General features: G+C 45.0%; 1 pseudogene; it reads right to left on the reverse strand.

Annotated features, from left to right (window-relative positions):
- Positions 1-382: 382 nt before the first annotated feature.
- LOC111538642 lies at positions 383-2,268 on the reverse strand (annotated as a pseudogene).
- Between the last annotated feature and the right edge of the window lie 6,637 nt (positions 2,269-8,905).

The following is an 8,905-nucleotide window of genomic DNA, read 5'->3' on the forward strand; positions in this document are numbered from 1 at the left end:
TTAAAAACTAAAAGGTAGGTAGAAATCTCACACTTTTCCTTCTACCTCCCTCCCCTACTGCCCAACCAGATTGCAGACTTTATATCACTGTCATTACCATTTCTGCTAAATGGCCGCCCCTAGGCACTAATCACATGGCAACTGCATGGTGACATAACGCACCACAACTCTTCCTCTAAAACGCTGTAGTCCCTTTCTCTCTGGCTATATTGGCGATTCTCCAGTTACTTCAATACTTTAAAGGCTGCAGCAGCATGCAAAAGAATTTCACTTATTGTTTTTTGAAAAAGGTAAGAAAGGTCTTAAGGAGATGGTGAGTTTTATTTTGTCTTGTCTGGATAGAGGTTTGATTTGCTCTTGAATGTTCCAGGGTGGAGAAAAACTAGGAGAAAGCAGAGGATGTAGAGGTCTGTTGGGTGTAATCTTCTCCCTCGTTTTCATCTTCACCATCAACAGAGACAGTAGCATACTTGCTTGCAGAACAGAACTTGGAAGCTGGGTTTTCCTCAGGTTTCTTTGGCTCAGGTGCAGATCTGGAGTCTTGATCCTTTTTGCCATCTTTCCTATCTGACTCTTTCCAGTGGTTTTTGTTCCCTCCATCTCCTGGACCACAGCTAGAGTTCCCAGTTTGGCCTTTTGGGACATTCATCCCATCTACTTTATTTTCATTTTTCCTTGCTGGTCCTTCCTCAGATGGTTGGGCTGGAGCTACTTTTCCCCCACCACTTGCAGGGGATTGCTGCTGTGTGTCTGAGCTCTGAGATGGAGCAGGACGGTTAGAACTTCGCTTCACCCAATCATGCTCCTTTGGTGGAGGGACTGGCATTATCTTTAGGGGCTGATCAGGTTTGGGAGGTTTGGAAGTTGGAGAGTGACAATCTTCCTCCTTATTGAGTGTTTCATTTTCTAGAGACTTCTCACTCTCTCTCCTTCGTGCATTTCTGCCAGATGTGGCGGAGGTCCCGGTCTGTGATGACTCACTTCCTGTCCTCGACTGTTCCGTTCCTGAGTTTCTTCACTTCGCCAGCTTGGGTGTCTCTCCCGAGGCCGTCGTTCTGGTTTTGGCTCATCCAGCTGACGCTGCAACTTCTCTTGTTTCTTCTGCAGCGGTTCTTCTATTTCTCTTTCTCTAGCAGCTGTGTCAACGGGCTTTGCTCCTCCAAAGACAGAAGCAGCTGGACTGCACTGGGAGGTACTAGCAGAGGAATCATCTTCCTTAGGAGTACTCGGAGGCCTTAGATTCAGTTTGGGTCTTTGGCGGGGGGACCTCTATCATCACGCCTATAATCATCCCGAGAGTAATCGTCTCATCTCTGGAGATTCACGACTCATCATCCTATCTGTCGTATCGGTCTTCATAGCGGTCCCCGCTTCCTCTGTAGTCATCATCCCTGCAATACCCACGGCCGAATGCTCTTCCGCGACTGCCTATCCGGGAATCACAGCCTCCATCAGAGTCTCTGCTGCCTCGGTCATCACAGCGACCCCGGCCACAGTATCAATCCATATCCCAGCGTGGGCCATCCCGATCCTCATCGCCATACCGGTCTGAATCGTAACCATCTGGACACTTGTCTCCAAAGCTATCATCACCTCTTCTGGGCGAGCAGTCATCAAAGCTGTCTGTGGCAGAACGAGCCCTCCAGTCTGTATCTGTTTTGTCAGAATCCCGATTTCCATCACGGCCAAAAGAATGATCATCCCTGTCTTTATCCTGTGCTTGATCAGCAACGTCCACTCGAATTCTCCTGTTACCTAGAGACTCTTCACTGAGACTCAGGGCACTGAGCAGGGAATCCAGGTCCTCAAATGCAGCATAAGCCAAACCTTTCAACCTCTCTGGATTGCTGGGTTCACGTGGTAAACGCACTGCACTGATACTTAGTCCTCTAAAGAATTCCTTAACTGACTCTTCTATAACATCATAGGGGAGGTTCCTCAGGAAAGCAGTGTTGGTTGGAGATTTGGGAAGACGGCTCCGGTCGATACTGGGTTCCCGAGCAGCCCGTGGAGCAGTGGGAAGGATGGAACGGTCAGTTGGAGGCGCTCCGTACGCATCGTCGTCATTACTGTGCCGAGTTGTTGAAATTCTCCTTCCAGATCATCCGTTTCATCAGCCCGGCTGACTGGTTTGGAAACATAGGTGCTTCCTCCACCAGTACTCCCATCCTCAGCCAGAAAGTCTGTTAGGGAGATAGTCTTCCCCTTCTTATATACACAATATATACAACTATATTGTTCTTGTTCTTCTTTTTTCTGAGGCGCCATGTTGGGAGAGGGAAAGAGAATGCTACCTTATTCCTTAAAATGGCCCAAAATACTCTTTTCCAGACTTTCACCTTATTGAACTGAATTTTCCCTCATTGAACTACATAGAATAAATCCAATCACTCTTGACAAAATCTTTTCAAATGCTTGAAGCCCTCCCAGTCAGCCTCCAAATATTTTCTTTTAATTTAATTTTTATTTTTTTACTTTTTATTTTTTTGAGATGGAGTCTCGCTCTGTCACCCAGGCTGGAGTGCAGTGGCACAATCTCGGCTCACTGCAAGCTCCCCCTCCTGGGTTCACACTGTTCTCCTGCCTCAGCCTCCCGAGTAGCTGGGACTACAGGTGCCCACCACCACGCCCGGCTAATTTTTTGTATTTTTAGTAGAGACGGAGTTTCACCGTGTTGGCCAGGATGGTCTTGATCTCCTGATCTCGTGATCCGCCCGCCTCGGCCTCCTAAAGTGCTAGGATTACAGGCGTAAGCCACCACACCTGGCCCAAAATATTTTCTTAAAGCTAAAAATTCTCCAGATCTTTATATGATATGAGGTGTTTTGTTTTGTTTTATTGTTTTGTTTGAGACAGAGTCTCACTCTGTTGCCCAGGCTGGAGTGCAGTGGCACAATCTCAGCTCACTGCAACCTCCGCCTCCCAGGCTCAAGCGATTCTCGTGCCTCAGCCACTGGAGTAGCTGGGATTACAAGCGGGCGCCAACCCACTTAGCTAATTTTTGTATTTCTAGTAGAGAAAGGGTTTTGCTATGCTGGCCAGGCTGATCTCGAACTCCTAGCCTCAAGTGATCTGCCTGCCTTGGCCTCCCAAAGTGCTGGGATTACAGGCATGAACCGCTGTGCCCCAACATGGTTTTAAGACCTCTCAGGATCCTAGTCACTGAACTCTGGACATGGTCAATGGTCTAGGCCCATCCTAAGAAGAGGCTTCCATGACTGAAAGCCTTCAATGTAGATATGATCCCATGGATGAAGGAATCAATGGGTGTATTTATTTCTAGGATTTGAGCATTACACTGCTACAGAAACCTAACCTTGTATTGAGATTTCTGTTTTGGTTTGGTTACACTTTGGGTTTATCTGCTTGCTTGTTTTGCACAGGGTCATAGAGTTTAGTGGCAAAGCTGGGCTATTGACTCAGATTACGTTTGCGTCAGTTAAAATCTCTGAGCTTTTTCATAATTCCTCTTAAATCACATCTTCAGCTCATTACTTGTGCTGTTTCTTTTTGAACCTCCTGCATGTTGGTTCCTATTAAATTTCATCTTACTGCTCTTTGTACGTCATTGTAACAGCACATTCCACCTCTTGCAAATGTTGGCATGTCATTCCTTCATTAGCCATCCAGCCCAGTTCTGGTCATCTGCTTCCAGCAGGAAAAGACAAGGAGGAAAGAGAACCAATATTTCGAACATTTATTAATACACCAGTAAGCTAGACAATTGTTTCTAACTTTTTAATTGATATCAACACACATACAGAAAAGTGCACAAAAAAACATACAATTCAATAAATTCTCACAAAGCAGATGCTTGTGTAGCCACCCATGTCAGGAAAGAGAACATTAGGCTGGGAATGTTTTAATAAGCATTTTTCTCTTTAAATCCTCAAGCCTACTTGGTAATTATTATTAAACCTGGTTTATAAGATGATAAAACAGATTCAGAAAGGTTTAGTGGCTTGCCTTGCCGACTTCCACAGCTGGGAGTTGTAAAGCACAGAATGGGCCCCACGCGGTGGCTCATTCCTGCAATCCCAGCACTTTGGGAGGCCAAGGCAGGTGGAGCACTTGAGGTCAGGAGTTCGAGACCAGCCTGGCCAATATGGTGAAACCCCATCTCTATTAAAAATACAAAAATTATCTGGGCGTGGTGATACCCACCCGGTAGTCCCACGTACTTGGGAGGTTGAGGCAGGAGAATCACTTGAACCCAGGAGGCGGAGACTGCAGTGAGCTGAGATTGCACCACTGCACTCCAGCCTAGGTGATGCAGCAAGACCCTGTCTCAAAAAAAAATCTAATGTACCCCATAAAAATATACAACTATTATGTATCCACAAAAATAAAAAAAAAAAGAAAGAAAGAAGGAACCCAACATTTGCCTATAAGAACAGAAACTGCACTTCTACAAGTCAACAAACAAAAAAAGCCAATGTAGCCCTATTATCCCCATGCTTAGCACTATCTGAAATGTCCTCTCCCTCCCTCCCATCCTTACTTTTTTCCTGATCAACTCCTCTTCATCCCCACTTCAGCATTCCTTCCTCTGTGAAGCTTTAGGAGACTTTCTCAGGTTGAGCTAATCAGTTCCTCTTTTGTGACCTTCTGGTACTTCTTATTCTTCTAGTTAGAACAGTGGTCTCATGAATAGACTCCTATTTCCTAGGTTATCTCCCTCATGAAAGAGTTGTCTTGAGGGGAGGAGTATGGTTTATTCATCTTTGTACTTCCACTGGTTAACAAAGTACCTGGAAAAAAAATAGGCATTCAATGTGTGTGCTGTGGTATTGTTGAACGCAGTAGAGGATGGCTGAGACAATGCAGAGCTTGAGTGCAGAAGCGGGGCTGCAGGTGCTGGGGGCTGAACTAGGGCAGCAGTAGTGGGGATGGAGATGCTTAGGACAGCTGGTTCTAAATCCTGGTCATTATTAAATCACCTTAGGAGGCTGGGGAGGACTTTAAAATGCAGACGCTCAGGCCACTTCCAGATGTACTGACTGACTCAGTCTCTAGGAAGGGGACTCCAAATCTGAATTCATTCAGAAGTCCTTTAGCAGGGCCGGGTGCAGTGGCTCACACCTGTAATCCCAGCATTTTGGGAGGCTGCGCATGTGGATCATCTGAGGTCAGGAGTTCGAGACCAGCTTGGCCAACATGGTGAAACCCCATCTCTACAAAAAATACAAAAATTAGCCAGGCGTGGTGGCAGGTGCCTGTAATCCCAGCTGTTCGGGAGGCTGAGGCAGGAGAATTGCTTGAACCCAGGAGGTGGAGGTTGCAGTGAGCCAAGGTCACAGCACTGCACTCCAGCCATCTCCAAAAAAAAAAAAAGAAGTCCTCCTTTAGGGGATTCGGATACTCAGCCAAGTTTGGGAACCACTGACGTAGGTAGTGTCCTGAGTCATACTTTGAGGACACATGGAAGGCAGGGAAAGGTGGGAAAAGAAAGAGGAGTCTGGGTCCTCGGTTTGCCCAGTGTGGATGATGATGATGGCATTGACGGAGCGAGTGCTGGAGGAGGCTCGGGGTGAAGTTGTTCTGCATGAGCTGAGCGTGCGGTGTCTGCACATATCCAGATGAAGATGACCTTTTGGCAGCTGGGAGCCAAGCTGGGGACTCAGGAGAGCAATCTGTCACTTACGACCTTGAGAATTTGCCATTTTGCTAGGAAAAATGTCATCTTCCCATACTCACTCTGTTCTCTAGTTTAACAGAAAGAGGTAAAAATTACTTTTACTTTCTAACTGACTAAGCCTGACAATCGGTAGTGATAATCCAGAAATAGGTACATTTAATTCACTTAGGACTGTCCTAGAGTTTGCATAGTTACTTGTTTCTCATAGTTAAACAAATACTTTAAAAGAAATTAAAAGAAGGATATTTTTGGTAAAATATGCAAGAAGGATATTTTTGAGAAAATATGCACTTTAAAAATGGTCATGTTTAAACTCCAGTGGATGTTAATAATTGACTTGAAAGTCTGTTTTTACAAAGAAATCCTGGACTCACAAACGGATATTTGACCCCCCATACCATAAAAGGGCAAAAACATGTCTGCAGAAACATCTGACCTAATCAATTTTCAAATTAATCTAAAATTACTATTTGAATTCAAATGTGGTAAATGTCATGGGTCCTTTCTCTGGGGCACAGACATAAACCTGATCCACTAAATGACATAAAATAGAGGACAGAGCAATTTCTTTGGTGAGTATGAATAAGCATTGGAGCCCATCTGGATAATTTACATAAAAATTGGATTTTTGCTCTTGAATTATCTTTTTATAGTGGACATCTCTCATATTGTCTCCTCAGCCTCCTGTTCCCCTTGTCTTCCCCTGTGAGGCTCCTGCAGAAACTGCCTTTTTTTAAAATTTGTTTATATTCAGGACACAGCCTCACTCTGTCGCCCAGGCTGGAGTGCAGTGACGCCATCTCGGCTCACTGCAGCCTCCGCCTCCTGGGTTCAAGTGACTCTCCTGCTTCAGCCTCCCAAGTAGCTGGGATTACAGGTGTGCACCACCATGCCTGGCTAATTTTTGTATTTTTAGTAAAGACACAGTTCCACAACATGTTGTCCAGGCTGGTCTCAAACTCCTGACCTCAAGTGATGCGCTCACCTCAGCCTCCCAAAGTCTTGGGATTACAAGCGTGAGCCACTGTGCCTGGTCCGAAACTGGCCTGTTTTTATGGTGCTCCATTCCTCTGGTGGAAGTTCACTGGTCCAAGATCAAGCTCATGTATCCCCATGGGCCGCCAGCTCTCTCCCCCAGGGCGTCTGCCTTTGGGATCCAGCCTTGAAGGCAATCCTTTTCTAGAACTAGGAACTCCCAGGATAAAACTTGGGAACTGACGACGTTACCTACCATTGAAAGAAATCCTTTCAACAGAGAATGAAGCCCAAAGAAGAGAATGGGAAACATCCTGACCCTTGTTCTAGTAGCTTCGGAAGTCAAGCTGGAAAGAGGACCTCTTATAGTCGGATTGGTTCATTCTTCTTTATGTTCTGTGATCCAAGAACTCCTTTTAGCTTACTCTAGAGAAGAAACTCTAGAGTTTCCAGTCTCCTGAAATCAAGACTGCCAAGAGTAATAATGTACCATTTCATACAGATTGACTTTCCAACTCAACCTCTGAGATCCTAACTTTCCTTAAAACCAAAAGAAAACAAATGAGCAGAACAAGGGATAGAAAGTATCTTAGAAACTATTAGTCTCTCTTACAGGTTGGATTGTGTCCCCTCCCCCACAAGAGATATATTAAAGTTCTGGCCCTGGCACAGTGGCTCACGCCTGTAATCCCAGCACTTTGGGAGCCCGAGGTGGGCAGATCACTTGAGCTCGGGAGTTCAAGACCACCCTGGCCAACATAGCGAAACCCTGTCTCTTCTAAAAACACAAAAATTAGCTGGGCATGGTGGTGCACACTTGTAATCCCAGCTACTCAGGAGTCGGAGGCAGGAGAATCACTTGAACCCTGGAGGCGGAGGTTGCAGTGAGCCGTGATCACACCACTGCACTCCAGCCTGGGTGACAGAGTGAGACTCCACCTCAAAAAAAAAAAAAAAAAAAAAAAAAAAGAAGAGGAGAAGAGACACAGAGACAGGGAAACGAGAGAAGACAGCCACATGGTGACAGGTGCAGAGTGGAGTGATACAGCTACAAGCCAAAAAACATCAAGGATTGCTAGAAAACACCGGAAACTAGAAGAGGCAAGGAAAGGTTTTTCCCTACAGGTTTCAGAGGGAACATAGGCAAAACCTTGACTTCAGTCTTCTGACCTCCAGAGCTCTGAGACAATATGTTTGTGTTATTTTAAGCCACTCAGTTTGGCTTACAGTATTTGGTAGCCCTCGCAAACTAATAGTTTCTAAGATACTTTCTGTCCCTACGTTGTTCTGCTTTGTTGCTCTTATGTGGTTGAGAAGGAGCCAAAGGTACCAAGTTCTTTTCCTTGTGAAGTTCAGATGGATGCCCAGATGAATGGGGCAAGAAGGATGAGGGAGGGGATTACAGACTGTGGGATTATAGACTTTTAGCATAAGGCTTTGATTCCAACAGTTGTCAAATTGAGGTTACACACTGAGTCTTGGTTAGGGGGGCACTTCAGACAGTCCCTGACATACAGCAGACCCTCAGAAAAGGTTGCTTTTCTGGATATATTACATTAATACAAAGAAGAGCTGAAGAAATACATTCAAAAGCTGTTTGTTGTGAGCTCAACTGCTGACTCCATCCCCCAGCCCAGTTCCATGCTGCTTCTGTCCACTCCTTTATTTTTTTGGATTTTTGCCAAAGTTCCAGGATGTAAAGGCCCCCTCTTCAAGGAACATTTATTTAGAATGTCTTGCTACACTCGAAAACACAAATCTCTCTTGGTGTGTACCTTGTTGTCTTAACCAGAGCAAAATCCAGTTGGTAAACAAACCAAAAAAAAAACCAAAACCTATTTTGGCCTCCACAGCTGCCACCCCTTACCTCTATCTCTCACACATTTTCTAGTATGTAAAGAACTTGTGACTGTGAGGACGAGTAGATTTTCACACGGATAGAAACTGAGAGTACAGCCATTCATTGCTCTGTGGACAAATCTTCAAATCCATGCCTTTTCACTCACTGGAATGTAAGAAGTTAACGGTATTTTCACAGGATAAATCTGGATGTTTCCGTAAATCTTAAGTTGTTCATGCTAACCACGAGTGTGTCCATTAGTAATACATGAGATCTCCAAAAGATTTAGAAGAGACATTGGTGAAGGTGTTTATTTTTATTTATTATTATTTTAAATTAAATTAAATTTTCATAGAGTCTTGCTGTGTTGCCCAGGGTGGTCCTGTTGTTTCCTTTTCCCCTTCCTTCCTTCCTTCCTTCCTTCCTTCCTTCCTTCCTTCCTTCCTTCCTTC

The sequence above is a fragment of the Piliocolobus tephrosceles genome, chromosome 5 (assembly GCF_002776525.5).
Source record: "Piliocolobus tephrosceles isolate RC106 chromosome 5, ASM277652v3, whole genome shotgun sequence".
Lineage (NCBI taxonomy): Eukaryota > Metazoa > Chordata > Mammalia > Primates > Cercopithecidae > Piliocolobus > Piliocolobus tephrosceles.